General features: G+C 44.2%; 1 pseudogene; it reads right to left on the bottom strand.

The window, feature by feature from the left end:
• Positions 1-676: 676 nt before the first annotated feature.
• Positions 677-20,197, bottom strand: part of LOC137536920 (zinc finger protein 665-like) — a 43,263-nt pseudogene continuing 23,742 nt past the window's right edge.

Raw genomic sequence — 20,197 nt, 5'->3', positions numbered from 1 at the left:
CAGCTCGGTGTGTACCGAGATGGCCGGGATCACATACCACAGAAGAAATCACAGAACTGTCTATTAAACCTCTGGGCTTGCGCAATAAGAGTAGTTTCAATCCTCCAAGTCATCCTGCCATTGATCTCTTCACTTCTAGAGTAAAGGAGGATATAACACAGCTGGAGGATAGGTGTTCAAGGGACTCTCCTCGGATTACTTCTAATTTATCTCAGGGAGAGAGGGAGGCGCTCAAAGCATTGCAGAAAAATGATCAGATTACAATTCGCCCGGCGGACAAAGGGGGAGCAGTAGTTGTATTAAATAGTGATTATTACCATTTAGAAATTTTGAAACAACTGTCTGATGGTGAAGTATATACTAAATTAGATAGAGATCCCCTCCTGCTTTTATGATGATCTGAAACCTTAATAAAAGAGCTATATTTATGGAAGACGGTGCTTACTCATTGGATTCACTTTAGTGAGTAATAAGACAACTTTTTGATCTGAAGGACTTCCCACACTCAATACAGGAAAAGGGCTTTTGTCCAAAGTGAATTGTCTGATGTTCAGTGAGATTAGAATCGAGTATAAGGGATTTTCCATGTCCACCACACATCAGAGGATTTTGACTGCTGTGACCATTTTGGTGTAAATAGAGAATATTTTTTACATTAAATGATTTTCCACCTGGAGCCAGAAATGGGTTTTTTATTGGTGTGTTTTCTGGTGTTTTACAAGATGCGAGTTTGTTTTGAAAGATTTCTCACACTCAGAACAAGGATAGGGCCTCTCCCCGGTGTGGACTCTCTGGTGATTAAGAAGATGCGAGTTTGTTTTGAACGCTTTCTCACACTCAGAGCAAGGAAAGGGCCTCTCGTCTGTGTGAACTCTCCGGTGTTTAAGAAGATTCGACTTTCTAATGAACCACTTCCCACACTCGGCACATGAATAGGGCCTCTCACCAGTGTGAAGTCTCTGGTGACTGACAAGTTCTTGATTTTTTGTGAATGTTTTCCCACACTCAGTACAAGCATAGGGCCTCTCCCCTGTGTGAACTCTTTGATGAATAACAAGTTGTGACCTTAATTTGAACGATTTACTGCATTCAGAACACTGATATGGCCTCTCACCAGTATGGATTTTTTGGTGTGTACGAAGATCTGCTGCTGTTTTAAAACACTTCCCACACTCAGAACAAGGATAGGGTCTCTCTCCAGTATGAACCCTCTGGTGTCTGACTTGTTCTGACTTTGATCTGCATAATTTCCCACACTCTGAACAAAGATAGGGCCTCTCGCCAGTGTGAACTCTTTGGTGACTAATAAGTTCTTGATTTGTTCTGAATGATTTCCCACACTCTGAACAATGAAAGCGCCTTTCACTGATGTGAATTTTTTGGTGTACGGTAAACTGCATCACAGTTTTAAACGATTTACCACACTTATGACAAGGATAGAGACTGTCATCAAGGTGGACTGTCAGATGTTTAGCAAGGTACGACTTAGTGCTAAATGATTTCCCACATTCAGCACATGAAGTAGATCCTGATTCTACAGGGGGAATGTTCTGATGTCTCTGACATTGTGAGTTCAATTTAAAGCCCATCTTGGGGTCTGGATATGACTTCTCATAAACTTCCCCAGCACTACAAGGAGCAGATTCTGCATCTCCCCTGTAACCTCTATGATGGTAGTTTTCAGCAACAACGCAACACTGCATGATGTCATCTTTTTCTGCATCATTTGAATGTGACCTACGATGTCCCTTCAAGGTGCTCCCGACACTGTCCTCCCCTGCTGGAAGAAAAGGGTTACTGAAATATGCATCCGTTTCAAGTTCTTCAGGCAGGAGTCATGCATGATGGCCTAGCAGTCACCAGACACCGAACTGTCATACAACAGTTACAACCAAACCAGCTATGCCATGTTGCAGAACATTGTACATTGATTACATTCTTATGCCAGGGAATGGAGATGCTCCTATCTCTTTTTCATCTCCAGAGACCATGATATTATACTCAGTAATGGAGCTGAGCCTTTCATATGGTGTACCATATCTCCTCCTCGTTTTTTGGTTCTATGTTATACTGAGGAATGAAGATTCTCCTTTAATAATGATGTACAGTATTTCCTCTTAATTTGTTTGTGCTATGATGTTACATAGAGGAATAGAGATGAACCTTTCATATAATGTACAGTATCTCCTCCTCATTTGTTGGAATTATGATGTTATACTGAGGAATGGAGATGGGCCTTTCATATGGTGTACAGTATCTCCTCCTCATTTGTTGATACTATGATGTTATACTGAGTAATGGAGATGGGCCTTTCATATGATGTACAGTATCTCCTCCTCATTTGTTGGCACTATGATGTTATATTGAAGAATGGAGATGGGCCTTTCATGTGGAGTACAGTATCTCCTCCTCATTTGTTGGTGCTATGATGTTATACTGAGGAATGGAGATGGGCCTTTCATATGGTGTACAGTATCTCCTCCTCATTTGTTGGCACTATGATGTTATATTGAAGAATGGAGATGGGCCTTTCATATGGTGTACAGTATCTCCTCCTCATTTGTTGTTACTATGATGTTACACTGAGGATTGGAGATGGGCCTTTCATATGGTGTACAGTATCTCCTCCTCATTTGTTGGCACTATGATGTTATATTGAAGAATGGAGATGGGCCTTTCATATGGTGTACAGTATCTCCTCCTCATTTGTAGGTGCTATGATGTTATACTGAGGAATGGAGATGTGCCTTTCATATGGTGTACAGTATCTCCTCCTCATTTGTTGTTACTATGATGTTACACTGAGGATTGGAGATGGGCCTCTCATATGGTGTACAGTATCTCCTCCTCATTTGTTGGTACTATGATGTTATACTGAGGAAAACAAAACAAAATTTCTTAAAGTGAACCAGAGACGAAGCATCTTCATGTATTTTACCATATATCATGGGACCATTAGAGATAAAACCTACCCTGCTCTCTCTTTTTATTCCTTCACTGCTTAGCCTGCTTGTTATCAGCCCTGATAAAACCCCCGACTGAGCATTCAGTCTGGCTTTGCTCAGGAATCATTATAGCTGAGTCCGTCTTCTCTGATGTCTTTTTAAGCCCAATCCTGCCCCCTTCTGGCTCTACTTTCCGCTTTCTGTATACTTGCAGTATCACAGAGAGTTGTGATGAGATGGGATGAGCTGCTAATGTAAGGGTATTTGAAAAACGTTTTTTTTTATCTATATTTGTTAAGGTGGCCACACACCATACATTTTTTTTAAATATCTGTTCAATTTAAGAATTGCAATCAATTTTTCTGACTGATTGTAACATTTCAAAAATATGACCAATGTACCACTCACATGTTTAATTTTTCCCCAATTATGATAAAAATGATTGTAAACTCTGACAAAATTGGTAGGGTTTGTATATTAATAAATTGACAATCTAACACACACCATACAATCTTTAGAGTGATTGAAGAAAAATATCGGGCATTCCGGATCGATAAAAATCGAAGAAAATGGTAAATCCGGATTTTTCAGTTGAATGAAAAAAAAGCTTTCGACTTCTTCAGGAGATCCAATCGTTTTTATCGAATTGCCGTAAAATTGGATCATTTTGTTGTATCATGTGTGGCCACCTTTAGTCATAAGAGGTTTTTAGAAATGGTTATTTCATTTTGCACACAGCCCACTAAATAATATGCTTTTCTGATGTTTTGCATGGAGTTTTAGTAAAAAAAGAAAAAAAAAAAAAACAACACAAAAAAACGGCACACCAGAGAGGAGAAAATAACAGGCATAGTATATTTTTATTGTTTATTGTGGGGATATGTTTATTTTGTGCCAAAGCGTTCATCTCTGGTTTCCTTTAACTACAGTAGCTTACAGTAGACAGAATTACTCTTTACAAATGCAGGCAGCATCTTACTTTTTCTAATCTACTACCATTACCAAACTCATCTGAAGGAATGATATGGAGATGTGCCAAAATTCTCTCACTTATAAAGTCCTAAAAAGACTGAAAATGCGTTTGCACCATCAGTCTGCTTCTCTTAAAGGGAACCTAAACTGAGAAGGATATGGATTTTTCCTTTTAAAATCATACCAGTTGCCCGACTCTCCTGCTGATCCTGTGTCCCTAATACTTTTAGCCACAGCCCCTCAACAAGCATGCAGATCAGGCGCTCTGATTGAAGTCAGACTGGATTAGCTGCATGCTTGTTTCAGGTGTGTCATTCAGCCACTACTACAGCCAAAGAGATCAGGATAGCCAGGCAACTGGTATTGTTTAAAAGAAAACATCCATATCCCTCTCAGTTAAGGTTCCCTTTAAGAGGAGCCTGAAGTGTGAGACATATGGAGGCTGATATTTATTTCTCTTTAAAGAGACTCTGAAGCGAATAAATTTGCCATTTTACCTTGTATTTCGCTTCAAAAGTCTCAACAGAGGTAAACCGATGTGTCCCCGCCGCAAAACGAGGGCTTTAGACCCCCCAAATCTCCAGGGGGCAATCCTGGCAGCGCTTCCTGAAAGAGGCAGAGCTTTCTGCGGTAGCTCAGCCTCTACTGATGTCAATCGCCGCCTCTCCCTGCCCCTCGCACTCTTCCTTCACTGAGAGGGGCGGGGAGAGGCGGAGATCCGCACAGCGATTGACATGGGGAGAGGCAGAGCTACAGCAGAAAGCTCTGCCTCTCAGGGCAGCACAATCCATGACCAAGATGGTCGTGGATGTTTGCCCGGGATTTGGGGGGTCTATACCCCTTGTTTTGGTTTACCTCTGCTGAAACTTCTGAAGTGAACTACAAGGTACAAATGGCAAATTGTATTCACTTCAGAGTCTCTTTAACAATACCAGTTGCCTGGCAGTCCTGCTGATCTATTTGAGTGCAGTAGTGTCTAAATCACACACCTGAAACAAGCATGCAGCTAATACAGTCAGAAACATCTGATCTGCATGCTCGTTCAGGGTCTAAGGTAAAATGTATTAGAGGCAGAGGATCAGCAGGATGCCAGGCAACTGGTATTGTTTAAAAGGAAATAATTATGTCAGCCTCCGTATATCTCTCACCTTGTGGCTCTTTTAACCTTGTAGGTTTAAAAATAAATGTGAATTTGTTTTTTTGCATTTGGTATGTATTACTTACCTGTGATGATATATCTAATAGATTCCTCTTGTTTAACAATGACCGTCATTTCACTGTCCTTCATGGATGGTTGATAACCCTTTATATATGTCTCTTCTTTTTCCTCTTTAAATGTCCTCACCAAGTTACCCTCCTCCATAGATTGCAGATCACTCTTCACATACGTCTCTTCATTTTTGATTGTCCCCATCATGTTGCCCTCCTCCGTAGTCTGTTGATCATGCCTCACATATGTATCATCTTCTTCCTTTTTTATTGTCTTCATCATTTCACACTCATTTGTGTACTGATAACCACTAACATACATCTCCTCTTCTTCCTTTTTAACCTCAATTTTCATAGACATCAGACCTTCAACCTAAATTCACAATGTTATAATTACTATTTTACACATGCTCATCATGAATAATTAGGACAGAACAATCACAGTATTAGTTCCATGTACCGGATAATGGTGGGAGATGGTTGAATCTTCCTGTGGACAATCCTGGGAATAAAGGGGACCTGTATATCTCTCTGGTAGGTTTCCATTAGTGGATCCATCTGTAGGAAAGACACACACTGACTAAATACATTGCCCCTATGTGATTATCAGATAATGGAAGATCTAGTTGGACCCTCTGTACTGATCTCTCTTTTAAAAGAAATGGAACTCTTCTCTTACCTGGTGATGTGAGGCATGTCTGATTCTCCATTATGGTGTCCTTGTATTCTTTTAAATACTGCACCTCCTGCATTGAAAAACAGACAGGGGCATCCTGACATAACCTCTTAGTCACATGATTCTGATTTTCTTCCATCCTCACTGATGAGGTCATGTGATCTGTACAAGACACTCCTCCCTGTAGAGTAATAACAAAGTAAGTACTGTGAGAAACAATGTGCACACAGCTTCCACCCATAGGTGCCACCTGTCAGATAGGGGGCGCTGTGTTGTGACATTATGAGTCTGGATAGTATCCAGATGAGTATTTTTTCAGTTGTCACACATTGCTTGATGTAGGATCAAAGGGACACAGCAAAGCTAGTCCCTACAGTGTCCTCTGAGCGGGCAGATACCACAGAGATGAGCATAGGCTATGGTTACTTACTTGGGAACGCTTGATAATCTTATGAGTAGTGCTGGAAACCGAGAAAAAACTATGGACACACTGTGGGGACACTATGAAACTGGGACACACTATGGCGACCCTGGGAAGCTGGGACACACCTTGGAGACCCTGGGAAGTTAGGATACACTATGGCAACCCTGGGAAGCTGGGACACACCATGGAGACACTGGGAAGCTGGGGCACACTATGGGGAATACTGGGAAGCTGGCAGACACTATGGGGACATTGGGAAGCTGGGAAACACTATAGGGACACTGGGAAGCTGGGACACACTACATAGGACACTGGGAAGCTGGGACACACCATGGGGACACTGGGAAGCTGGGACACACCATGGGGACACTGGGAAGCTGGGACACACTATGGAGACACTGGGAAGCTGGGACACACTATGGGGACACTGGGAAGCTGAGACGCACTATGGGGGACACTGGGAAGCTGGGACACACTATGGGGACACTGGGAAGCTGAGACGCCCTATGGGGGACACAGTTTAGGCACTGATTATGTCTAAGTAGCCTCAAAACCAGTATACCTTAGACTTGTCAGTATTTATAGGGGTGATTTGGCAACTCTGAGGAATAATCCCAAAGAATATCATGTGGTGGATGGAGGCAGAGGTGGAGACTATCCTGTCACTCTAACTTTCCTATTTCCCAGGCACATTTCTTCTAGGGTGGTGTTTGGACTGTTGAAAAACTGAATACTGCAAGTACAAGCAAAGAGAGAGGTTCTCCAGGATGGGCAATGCCACTTGATTCCTATATATATGCATATTCCTATACATTCTATTTATTACTTGATTCCAACGATTGCATGCAACTAGAAAGGAGTTGTAAATTCAACTTTAGGTGTTTTTCTTGTTCCAGAGGAACATTCTGCCCCCTACTATGAATCTGCATATTTAACAAGTTATTTGCTCAAATCTGAGAGCTGCTAAGCAGCATCACCCTGAGCCCAAACTCAGTGGGTGTGAATGTCAAATAATCTCATTACCTCCTGTGCTGCCAGTGCCAGCAATGTCTTCTCTTTACTTCCTCCAGCTAACTTTTTACTTCCTGTCTTAATGCTCCACCTTTTCCTGCCTGTGGCCCTCGTCAACCATTGGGTAGCACTGTACAACGCTCTTTTACAGAAAAGTTGATTAATGGGATAAAATAATTTTTACAGCTCCTACATTTGTTTAGCCAAATTAATTCCAAGCTGTTTATCTACACCTCATCCACCAATTGTATTGTTCAGTCTACTTGCCGTAGCTGTGACTGCCATCTTGTGGGAAAAATACAAACTGCAGCGCTCCTTGTTCTCCAATTGAGATGTAGGCATATACATATAAGTGCCATGCTGCAGTGTTGGTGTTCAAATCCATGTTTCCTCATTCGGAAAACCCGGAGTATGCCGTACACCGCAGTTCAGTACCAAAGCTGGTGGAGAAGGTCACCGGGTTGAAGTCCACAGTTTTGCAGTCCACCATACGCTGTACATGATCCTGATGCTTTCTCCTTCCAGGCCAGATTTCCTACTGGATTCAGGTTTAGGGTTTGTACACACATCCGATTTTTATTGGCCAATCATTGGCTAATTTTACAACTTCCATGTAGTATAAGAGCTTAAATACACAATCTGTTCATAGCATTCAAAATCTGTTGGCTCTTATATTACATGGGAGTGGAAAACTGGATGTGTGTATTCAACCTAAAGGCCCATACACACATCAGACCATAGTCTTTGGAAAATGAAAGATCACAGACCAATGTTACCCCCTTCCATGTAGTATGAGAGCCATACCTACACAGTCTATTCTATAAAGCTAAACTCCCCATCAGATAAAAATCTTTGCAAGATGCTGCACACACAGATGCTGTACACATGCAACAGATCAGTATCTGCAAAAGATCTGTTCCTGCAAAAGATCCATTCCTGCAAAATGCATTCATAGTCTATGATATCTGCAGATCATCATACACACTTTGTTTAACCGACATTCATCTGCAGATCAGATCCACCAGGATGGATTTTCAGATCTGTAGATGATTATCTGATCTGCAGATGAATGTCAGTTAGACAAGGTGTGTATGATGATCTGCAGATCTCATAGACTATGAATGCAATTTGCAGGAACGGATCTTTGGCAGGAACAGATCTTTTGCAGATACTGATCTTTTGTGTCTGTGCAGCATCTTGCAAAGATTTTTTTCTGATGGGGAGTTCAGCTCCATAGAATAGACTGTGTAGGTATGGCTCTCATACTACATGAAGGGTGGTAAGATTGGTCTGTGATCTTTCATTTTCCAAAGACTATAGTCTGATGTGTGTATGAGCCTTTAGAGTTCAGCACAGGAGCTAAACACATATCATGGGGCACCTCAGCAAGATTTCAATGGGGATCCTCCATGTTCACTCCCCATGGTGTCCCTCACTGCCAGGGATCATCATAAGTGTGGCCATGGTGACATCCTTCCTTTTCCCACGGCAGTGACCATGTCACCTCAGCATACTTATATACTCACATACAGCCATGTCCCTCCCTTTGTATGTGTAGCCCCTCTTCACCTGCCTGCCTTGCTATCCTTGTGGTCTCCATGTCCTCCAGCTGGGGCCCCCTGTGGCAATAGGGGCTTCTCCCCCAGTAGTTCCCCTTCTACTTCTGTCCCCCTTTGGCACAGTGTTTTTAAAAACTGCTTACCAGCTGTCCCACAATCTATAGCTTTTGACTGCCTTAGGTACCTTTTTAGCTCCTATACAGACAAATCCTAAACCACTGAACCTGTTATCTGTTTCTTGGTGTATTTGTCTCAGCCACAGAGAGTTTTACAACCTCTAGGTAATTATCAACGCAGAGATGCTGTCATTTAGAGCTTGGATACTTAACCCTTACTACAAAAAAAAGAGACACTGCCTAGATCTAAAAAAGGATTAGGACTGCACATATACATATTTATCTCATCATGTCCCTTTCATTACTCTTTAATCAAACTATTTTCTAATAAAAGTACACACCTCTGCTTACTGAAGTCCAATTTTAGTAAAAATGTTGTTCATTGTTATTGTTTTATTTATATAGTCCCAGCATCTTCAGTGGTGCTGTATATAGAGTGCAATGCAGACAATAGTGAGAACCGTAAATACATTATAAGTTCACGCATAGTACGAGCGAAACATCCAACCTCACTAGCTTAGGCAAACTCCAGATCCCAACTCAAATAACATGAAGCAACAGTCCAAGCTAAAATTATTTTACTTTTCAAAAAGTGTCTGATCACACAGTGGACATCAAAGAGAAAGGTTCTGCTAGTGCACTTTCTTGTGCCTAAGAAGGTGTTGCTTTTGTATGAAACATTTACCACACTCCGAACAACGAAAGGGCCTTTCACCATTGTGAAGTCTCTGATGAATAATAATGTATCTTTTGTTTCTAAATTATTTCCCACATTCGGAACAGAAAAAAAGTTTTTTCACCAGTGTGACATATCTGGTGTGAAATAAGATCTGCTTTGTAATGGAATGACTTCCCACACTCAGAGCAGGAAAAAGGCTTTTCACCAATATGAACTTTGTGGTGCGAGTGAAGATACTCTTTGGTTTTAAATGATTTTCCGCACTCATAGCAAGGGAAGGGCTTATCCCTGCTGTGAACGGTTTGGTGTATGAAAAATGTACGGTTAGTCCTGAAGGATTTCCCACACTGAGAATAAGGATGGGCTTCTCACTGGTGTGGATTATTTGGTGCGCTACAAGCTGTGGTGCTGTTTTGAAAGATTTCCCACACTCAGAACAAGAATATGGCCTTTCACCAGTGTGAACGCTAAGGTGAGTAATGAGGTCCGACTTTCTACTGAATGATTTCTCACACTCAGAACAGGGAAATGGCCTTTCACCACCAGTGTGAACTCTCTCATGTAGAACAAGTCATGATTTAAATCTAAAACATTTCCAACACTCTGAACATGATAATGGCTGCTTGTACATCTTCTGGTGCGCAGCAAGAGTTGTTGCAGATTTAAAACTTTTGCTGCAATCAGCACATGGTAATGGTTTATTTTCTGTATGTGTGGCATGATGTGATTTCTGATGAGACTTCTTCAGGTCTGAAAAATTAGTTGCTGTACCGGCCCTGTGACATGGTAGATGGATATCAAAAGTGACAACTGGTGGCTTCACATAAGACTCTTCACCAGTAGGGGGAGATGTTCCTCCATGTGCTGGAGATGGGAAGTTCGGATCTTTTCAATGATTCGGATGATTCGAATCGGATCATTGAAAAGATCCGGATCTTTGATCCAAATCTCGGATCAATTTACTAGGGAAGCATTCGGGGGGGTGAAATTACTAGCAGGACAGGACTTTCCTTGCGGTGGACAGAGAAGGGGAGGGGGTGGACACACAGAGAAGGGGAGACGGTGGACAGAGACGGGCAGGGAGTGGACAGAGAAGGGAGGAGGGACGAGCAGAGAGCAGAAATGTTTGTTTGCAAACAATACCCACATGCTGTAATCATACGCTTTACATACAGTGGGTTACAAAAGTATTCGGCCCCCTTGAAGTTTTCCACCTTTTGTCACATTACTGCCACAAACATGCATCAATTTTATTGGAATTCCACATGAAAGACCAACACAAAGTGTACACGTGAGAAGTGGAACGAAAATCATACATCATTCCAAACATTTTTTACAAATAAATAACTGCAAAGTGGGGTGTGCGTAATTATTCGGCCCCCTGAGTCAATACTTTGTAGAACCACCTTTTGCTGCAATTACAGCTGCCAGTCTTTTAGGGTATGTCTCTACCAGCTTTGCACATCTAGAGACTGAAAACCTTGCCCATTCTTCTTTGCAAAACAGCTCCAACTCAGTCAGATTAGATGGACAGTGTTTGTGAACAGCAGTTTTCAGATCTTGCCACAGATTCTCGATTGGATTTAGATCTGGACTTTGACTGGGCCATTCTAACACATAGGTATGTTTTGTTTTAAACCATTCCACTCTCTAAAGAGATTCGGATCAAAGATCCAAATCGTTCATGATCCGGACAACACTACCATGTGCACTGTGATCTCTGTGATGGACACCAGGCTCTGCAATGCCGTTATCTTTCAAAATGTCATTTGGATATGACAGCAGATGGCCTTCCATGGTGCTCCCAACAACCTGTCCCTCTGCTGGAGACAAATGGTTACTGTTATGTGTTACTGTTTCATATCCTATAGTCTGTATAGTATAGTAGTCCCCAGTGTCAAAGAGCATAGGACAACACAAACACACCGATGAGTTACCTTCAAAATACTGCTATGCTGAGGAATGGAGATAGGTCTCTCAGATGGTGTACAGTATCTCATCCTCATTTGTTGGTACTATGATGTTATACTGAGGAATGGAGATGGGCCTTTCATATGGTGTACAGGATCTCCTCCTCATTTGTTGGTACTATGATGTTATACTGAGGAATGGAGATGGGCCTCTCATATGGTTTACAGTATCTCATCCTCATTTGTTGGTACTATGATGTTATACTGAGGAATGGAGATGGGCCTTTCATATGGTGTACAGGATCTCCTCCTCATTTGTTGGTACTATGATGTTATACTGAGGAATGGAGATGGGCCTTTCACATGGTGTACAGTATCTCTTCCTCATTTGTTGGTACTATGATGTTATACTGAGGAATGGAGATGGGTCTTTCATATGGTGTACAGTATCTCCTCTTCTTCATGTGTTGGTGCTATGATGTTATACTGAGGAATGGAGATGGGCCTTTCATATGGTGTACAGTATCTCCTCCTCATGTGTTGGTACTATGATGTTATACTGAGGAATGGAGATGGGCCTTTCATATGGTGTACAGTATCTCCCTCTCATTTGTTGGCACTATGATGTTATACTGAGGAATGGAGATGGACCTTTCATATGGTGTACAGTATCTCCTCCTCATTTGTTGGTACTATGATGTTATACTGAGGAATGGAGATAGGCCTTTCGCTGTCCAACTTCACAGGCATGGAGGGCCATTTTTTTTCAGACCCCATGGTGGAGGGCCAAAGGCTCTTGCTAGAGCCGCAAACCCAGCCCCCCCCCCCCCCGGGAAGAAAATGCAAGTAGAGGACAATTATATTGGCAGCACTTTTCACAGAATGCAATGCAATTGGCAGCAGATTCCCACAAAATGCAATTCAAGATTTCGGTGAAGCTGTGCGGCGCACGCCAAAAAACATGAGGGTTCCGTTATGCGCCGCGCCGAAAAATGGGTGTGGCCATGGACCAGAATGTGGGTGTGGCCATGGGTGGAGACAAATTTACATGAACTTAGCAATGTGGGACATTAGATTAGGACAGTGGTGGCGAACCTTTTGGAGGCTGAGTGCCCAAACTGCAACCCAGAAGTCACTTTATCGCAGAGTGGCAAAAGCAATTTAAACTACATACAAACGTTTTAACTCATACATGAACATTATGGAAAATCCAAGTTGAAAATAAACTGTGAAGATAAACAATTTCATCCATCCTACTTTTGAAAAATGTATTCTTTTTTTAGAACCTCCCAGTTTTATTTTTCGTTTATATAGCTAAAAAAGTAGGTTTAATGCTATTGTCTCATATGATGATGATTCAGCTTTTCCCATAGTCTCGCAGTTAGCATTCATGTGACCCCAACAAGACAAATTTAGCAATCATGAGGCCCCCAACAAATCATGAGGCCCCCAACAAGACAAATTCAGCAATCATGAGGCCCCCAACAAATCACGAGGTCTCCAACAACACACATTCAGCAATCATGATGCCCTCAACAAGACAAATTTAGCAATCATGAGGCCCCCAACAAGACACATTCAGCAATCTTGAGGCCCCCCAAAAAAATCATGAGGTCCCCAACACGACAAATTCAGCAGTCATGAGGCACATAAATAGACAGCATTTCACATAAATAGGCAGAATGCCCCCAGAATATGGTAGACACCTCTCACCTGGCTTCTAAATTCTCCTCTACTGGCTGCTGTGCCTGGCTTGCCTGGCAATACTGTTTCTGGCCAGATTGGGGATGATGTGTGGGCTGAAAGGCCTTGCAGTGATGCTGTGTAGGGCTGAGCTTTTGGATTCCGAATTTCGAGTTTGCCATCGGAATTTGGCAGTTCCGAGTAAGCACTCGAAACTCGAAAATTTGGCAATTCCGAGTACCGAATTCGCGTTTACATTGAAGTCAATAGTGCTAAATTCCGTGGTTAATTGTGAAGCCCCCTTACATGCTATCATCACCAAATTTGGCATGTATATTAAAGTGAGTGTTTACCATTTCAAAAATAAAAAAGTCGGATACTCACCTAAGGAGAGGGAAGGCTCGGTCCTAATGAACCTTCCCTCTCCTCTCCCGGTGCCCGGTCCCGCGCAGGATCCCCCGTGGCAGTATTCGACCAGTTCGGTCAAATACTGCCACTTTCGCATGCCGAAGGGAGCTTTCGGAAGCCTTCGGGAGCACTCGGGCTCCCGAAGACGGGCCGCTCCATACTACGCATGCGCGAGCGCCCTCTATGACGCACTCGCACGTGCGTAGTATGGAGCGGCCGTCTTCGGAAGCCCGAGTGCTCCCGAAGACCTCCGAAGTCCCTGCGGCGGCGGACACGAACGGGGGAGCAAGCGCAGCACCGAGGGCACCGGGAGAGGAGAGGGAAGGCTCATTAGGACCGAGCCTTCCCTTTCCTTAGGTGAGTATCTGACTTTTTTATTTTTAATGTGGTACCCATTGGCTTTAAGCAGATGGAACATGGTAAAAAAAAAATTGTGAAAAGACCTTATAGTTTTTGAATTAAACGATTTTAAAGTTTCATAGGAAAAATGTTTTTTAAACTGTGTAAAATGACACTGCTGCAGTACAGGTTACTGCATTCCGAGTTCTGTATACATATTGTATACATTTCATGAAAACAGACAGCGTGGGGTCCCCCCTCCCAAGCCTCCTTAACCACCCTGGCATTCTATTAAGATCGCCAGGGTGGCTGCGGGAGAGTTTTTTTTAAATTAAAAAAAACCTGTTTCATGCAGCCAACTGAAAGTTGGCTGCATGAAAGCCCACTAGAGGGCGCTCCGGAAGCGTCATTCTGATCGCCTCCGGCGACCACAATAAACAAGGAAGGCCGCAATGAGCAGCCTTCCTTGTTTTGCTTACCTCGTCGCCATGGCGAAGAGCGGAGTGACGTCATGGAAGTCAGCCGACGTCCTGACGTCAGCCGCCTCCGATCCAGCCCTTAGCGCTGGCCGGAACTGTTTGTTCCGGCTAAGCTGGGCTCGGGCGGCTGGGGGGACCCTCTTTCGCCGCTGCACGCGGCGGATCGCCGCGCTGAGGCGGCGATCGGGTAGCACACGCGGCTGGCAAAGTGCCGGCTGCGTGTGCTGCTATTTATTTCATCCAAATCGGCCCAGCAGGGCCTGAGCGCCAGCCTCCGGCGGTAATGGACGAGCTGAGCTCGTCCATACCGCCAGGATGGTTAACCTCTTGTCCCCCATGCAGGCTGGGATAGCCAGAATGCGGAGTCCCGGCCACGTGGGGCTTTGCACCCTGAGCTATACCAGCCCGCATGGTCCATGGTATGGGGGGGCTCTGGAGGAGAGGGGCGGCCAACCTCCCGCTCTCCCCAGAGCCCTTGTCCAATCCATGGATAAGGGGCTCTTCCCCACCTCCGGTGCCCCAGGAGGAGATGGGGGCCGCCGACGTCCTGGGGGGTTCATGGTGCCATCCGGGGGTCCCCTTTAACAAGCAGACTCCGGAAGCCGCCCCCTCCCCAGGAGAAATGAGTATAGAGGTACACAGTACCCCATACCCATTTCAGCAGAGAGTTAAAAAAAGAAATAAAAACACGACAACGAAAGAAGTCCTTTATTGCTCTGGATTAACCAGGAAAACTTACCTTACAATAATCCCACGCCAGTATCCTCAGGAGTGGTCCCACGCCAGTATCCTCAGGGGTGGTCCCACGCACCCGCGCAACTCCCAGGGCTGAATGGCTATAGACAGCCTCTGCAATCTGTATTGCATAAGCTAGAAACACGAAAATTGTTTGCTAAAACAAGAATTTTCGGCAAACAGTGTCATAAACAAAATGGCTGCTGGGGAATTCCCGTTCCCCAGAGGCCACCTAAGAGAGTCAGACTGAGCGTTATTTCACATAAATAGGTGGGTCCAGGGGACCAGGGCACCTCCTGCTCTGGTCACCTGGACCCACCATCTATGTGAAAAATGGCTGGTTTCGCCACTCTAGTGTAGCCTCCAGCGTTCCGGGATTTCCCAGTGGCCATTTTGATCGCATCACTGTTTGCCTTTGAAATTTCTTGTTTCAAAGGCAACATTTTCGTGTTCATAGCCTCTGCTATACAGATGCAGAGGCTGACTGTGACCATTCAGTGGCGGGAGTTCGTCGGTGTGGGAGGGTGGTGAGATGTCCTAAGAGGATACTGGCGTGGGACCACTTCTAAGGATACTGGCGTGGGATTTTCGCAAGGTAAGTATCCCTGGTTAATTTAGAACAATAAAGGACTTTTTTCTTTCTTTTCTTTTTTTATTACTTTTTTTTAACTCTGCTGAAATGGGTAAGGGGTACCGTGTACCCCTATACTCATTTCTCCTGGGGTGGGGGCGGCTTCTGGGAACCACTTGTTAAAGGGGAACCCCGGATGGCACCATGAACCCCCCAGGACGTTGGCGGCCCCCACTTCCTCCTGGGGCTCCGGAGGTGGGGAAGAGCCCCTTGTCCATGGATTGGACAAGGGCTCTGGGGGAGAGGGGGAGGTTGACCGCCCCTCTCCTCCAGAGCCCCCCCATACCATGGACCATGCGGGCTGGTATAGCTCAGGGTGTGAAGCCCCACGTGGCCGGGACTCCGCATTCTGGCTATCCCAGCCTGCATGGGAGACAAGGAGTTAAGGAGGCTTGGAAGGGGGGACCCCACGCTGTCTGTTTTCATGAAATGTATACAATATGTATACAGAACTCAGAATGCACCTGTACTGCAGCAGTGTCATTTTACACAGTTTAAAAATCATTTTTCCGATGAAACTTTGAAATCTATTTGCTCAAAAACTATAAGAAAAAACTCTTTTCACAATTTTTTTTTTACCATGATCCTACTCATCTGCTTATTATACATGCCAAATTTGGTGATGATAGCATGTACAGGGGCTTTACAATTAACCGCAGAAGTTGGCACTATTGACTTCAATAGAAATGCACTCGGAACACGAAAATTCAGAACACGAAATTCGGTTTTCGCATGCGGTACACGAAATTTCGACGAAATCGGAATTCAGCTGTTCCGATCAGCCCTAATGCTGTGGCCGGGCTGGCGGTGATGCTGCGGCCGGATGAGGTAGTGACAGGTGCCCCCCCCCCAGTTGAGGTAGTGACAAATGTCCCCCCAGATGAGGTAGTGACAGGTGTCCCCCAGATGAGGTAGTGACAGATGTCCCCCCAGATCAGGTAGTGACAGGTGTCTACCCAGATGAGGTAGTGACAGGTGTCCCCCAAAGTTAGATAGCAAGAGGTGCCCCCCCAGTTGAGGTGTCCAGTGCCTCCAACCTGCATGTCACCTCAGATCAGCGCTGCCCGTTAATGCTCTCTCCTCTGTCCCCGCTGGACTGGCGCTGCCTCAGTCACAGCTCAGACCTCACAGATCCAGCGACTGAAGCAAGCAGAGTGCGCATAGTACCTGCGCGGCTGATCTTCACATGCGGAAGTGACTAATAATGTCCCTTCCGCATGTGACGTACTCCGTGTATGCGGGTACCATGCACACTCTGCTTGCTTCAGTCGCCGCGATCTGTGAGGTCTGAGCTGTGACTGAGGCAGCGCCAGCCCAGCGGGGACAGAGGAGAGAGCATTGGCGGGCACTATATGAGGGAGCAGGCATGGCGCCCATAGCACGAATCATGCCTGCATTCCTTAAGATAGGGCTCAGTGTGGGACACAATTGCTCCGCTGGCGCTCTGCATTGAGGAATCTCGGGGAGAAGAGCGGGCCGCAGCAGGTGGCCTGTTGGACACCGCTGGTGTACAGTATCTCCTCCTCATTTGTTGGTACTATGATGTTATACTGAGGAATGGAGATGGGCCTTTCATATGGTGTACAGTATCTCCTCCTCATTTGTTGGTACTATGATGTTATACTGAGGAATGGAGATGGGCCTTTCATATGGTGTACAGTATCTTCTCCTCATTTGTTGGTACTATGATGTTATACTGAGGAATGGAGATGAGCCTTTCATATGGTGTACAGTATCTCCTCCTCATTTGTTGGTACTATGATGTTATACTGAGGAATGGAGATGGGCCTTTCATATGGTGTACAGTATCTCCTCCTCATTTGTTGGTACTATGATGTTATAATGAGGAATGGAGATGAGCCTTTCATATGGTGTACAGTATCTCCTCCTTATTTGTTGGTACTATGACATTATACTGAGGAATGGAGATGAGCCTTTCATATGGTGTACAGTATCTCCTCCTCATTAGTTGGTACTATGATGTTATACTGAGGAATGGAGATGGGCCTTTCATATGGTGTACAGTATCTCCTCTTCATTTGTTGGTACTATGACATTATACTGAGGAATGGAGATGGGCCTTTCATATGGTGTACAGTATCTCCTCCTCATCTGTTGGTGCTATGATGTTATACTGAGGAATGGAGATGGGCCTTTCATATGGTGTACAGTATCTCCTCCTCATTTGTTGGTGCTATGATGTTATACTGAGGAATGGAGATGGGCCTTTCATATGGTGTACAGTATCTCCTCCTCATTTGTTGGCACTATGATGTTATATATTACCATAGCAATGCATGTGTTATCCCAGTAACATACATCGCGCTACTTGGTTAATGGGCAGTACTCCCCCAGCTAGTACCAGTGAAATTGTTGTGTGCTACCTGGGCTCTGCAATCTTACTGCAGTTTGACAAATCAGGGCTCATGTACGGTAACTTACAGATACTCTCTTCATTCACATTGCATGCGTTGCTGTCTGTATTTCGGCTACGCGTGCGCAAGGCAGACACACGCGATCACCAGAAGAGCGTAGAATGCACTGTCTGATGTTCACATTACATGCGTTGCAGACCAGTGCAGTCTGTGAATGCATGCTGCATGCATTTTTTAGCAAAATGCACCGCTGACCCATTCTCTACAGTGAATGGCATCAGCCCCGCAACGCATACAAATGCAGATTGCATGCGATTGTACGCGCGGCGTTCCGATCGCACGGACATTTGCGGGTTGTAATGAGAACGAGGCCTAAGATACAGAACAAGATAGGTTAGAATTATTATTATTATTTTTTTATATATACAATTAGCACCCCACCTTTTCTCTTCAGTAAACTATTTATTCAACTTCCCTTTAAAGAGAACCTGAAGCAAGAAGTTTTTGGAGGCTGCCATATTTATTTCCCTTTAAACAATACCAGTTGCCTGACAGCCGTGCTGATCTATTTGGCTGCAATATTGTCTGAAACAAGCAGGCAGCTAAACTTGTCAGATTTGACAAAAATGTCAGAAACACCTGATCTACATATGCTTGTTCAGGGCAGAGGAACAGCAGAATAGCCAGGCAACCGGTATTGCTTAAAAGGAAATCAATATGGCAGCCTCCATAATATCCCTCTCACTTCAGGTGTCCTTTAAGGTAGCAGTGTCCAAACATTTTAGCCCAAGGGCCATATCACCATTATTGAGATTGCTAGGGGGCTGAACTAGTGAAATTAAACACAATTTTTGCTGAATGCTGCTTGGTACACTATGCCTGTGACAATTTGGCAATGTGTGGCTGATAACCTACATGAGTGAACTTGCATCACTGCATATAACTACCTTTTAAGTTGAGTGAACTCACCTCACTGCATATCTACCTTTTCTGTAGAGTGAACTCACCTCACTGCATATAACTACCTTTGTGTTGAGTGAACTCAGCTGACTGCATCTAACTACCTGTTGTGTTCAGTGAACTCATCTCACTGCATATAGCTACCTTTTGCATTCAGTGAACTCACCTCACTGCATATCTACCTTTTCTGTTGAGTGAACTCACCTCACTGCATATAACTACGTTTGTGTTGAGTGAACTCAGCTGACTGCATCTAACTACCTGTTGTGTTCAGTGAACTCACCTCACTGCATATATAACTACCTTTGGGTTGAGTGAACTCACCTCACTGCACATAGCTACCTTTTGTGTTCAGTGAACTCACCTCACTGCATATATAACTACCTTTGGGTTGAGTGAACTCACCTCACTGCCTCTAACTACCTGTTGTGTTCAGTGAACTCACCTCACTGCATATATAACTACCTTTGGGTTGAGTGAACTAACCTCACTGCATATATACCTTTTCTGTTGAGTGAACTCACCTCACTGCATATAACTACATTTGTGTTCAGTGAACTCAGCTGACTGCATCTAACTACCTTTTGTGTTCAGTGAACTCACCTCACTGCATATATAACTACCTTTGTGTTGAGTGAACTCAGCTAACTGCATCTAACTACCTGTTGTGTTCAGTGAACTCACCTCACTGCATATATAACTACCTTTGGGTTGAGTGAACTCACCTCACTGCATATATAGCTACCTTTGGGTTGAGTGAACTCACTTCACTGCATATCTACTGTGACGGACATTACGGAAAGTTGTGCGCAAAATCGCCATCGACTTTCGCATGGTCGTGCACAGTTCCTGTCAGTCTTGGGTAAATGCACAATAGATGTCAATTTCCCTCTCTCTTACTGAGTACAGTAACCTCCCCCACATCCTGTTGAGGTCAGGAAAGAATTCACAAGTGGCCAGACCACCTGGGGAGCAGCATTTGGTCACATAGCTCATGTTCCACCAAACCAGCTCAAACTGGTTGAACTTCAAATTTCCCTCCAAGCTTATAGCTTCACACAATGGGAACATTTACTTTATTAATAA

The sequence above is a fragment of the Hyperolius riggenbachi genome, chromosome 10 (genome assembly GCF_040937935.1).
Source record: "Hyperolius riggenbachi isolate aHypRig1 chromosome 10, aHypRig1.pri, whole genome shotgun sequence".
NCBI lineage: Eukaryota > Metazoa > Chordata > Amphibia > Anura > Hyperoliidae > Hyperolius > Hyperolius riggenbachi.
Note: the sequence above shows the minus strand (reverse complement) of the source record. Positions and strands in the feature narration are given on the sequence as shown.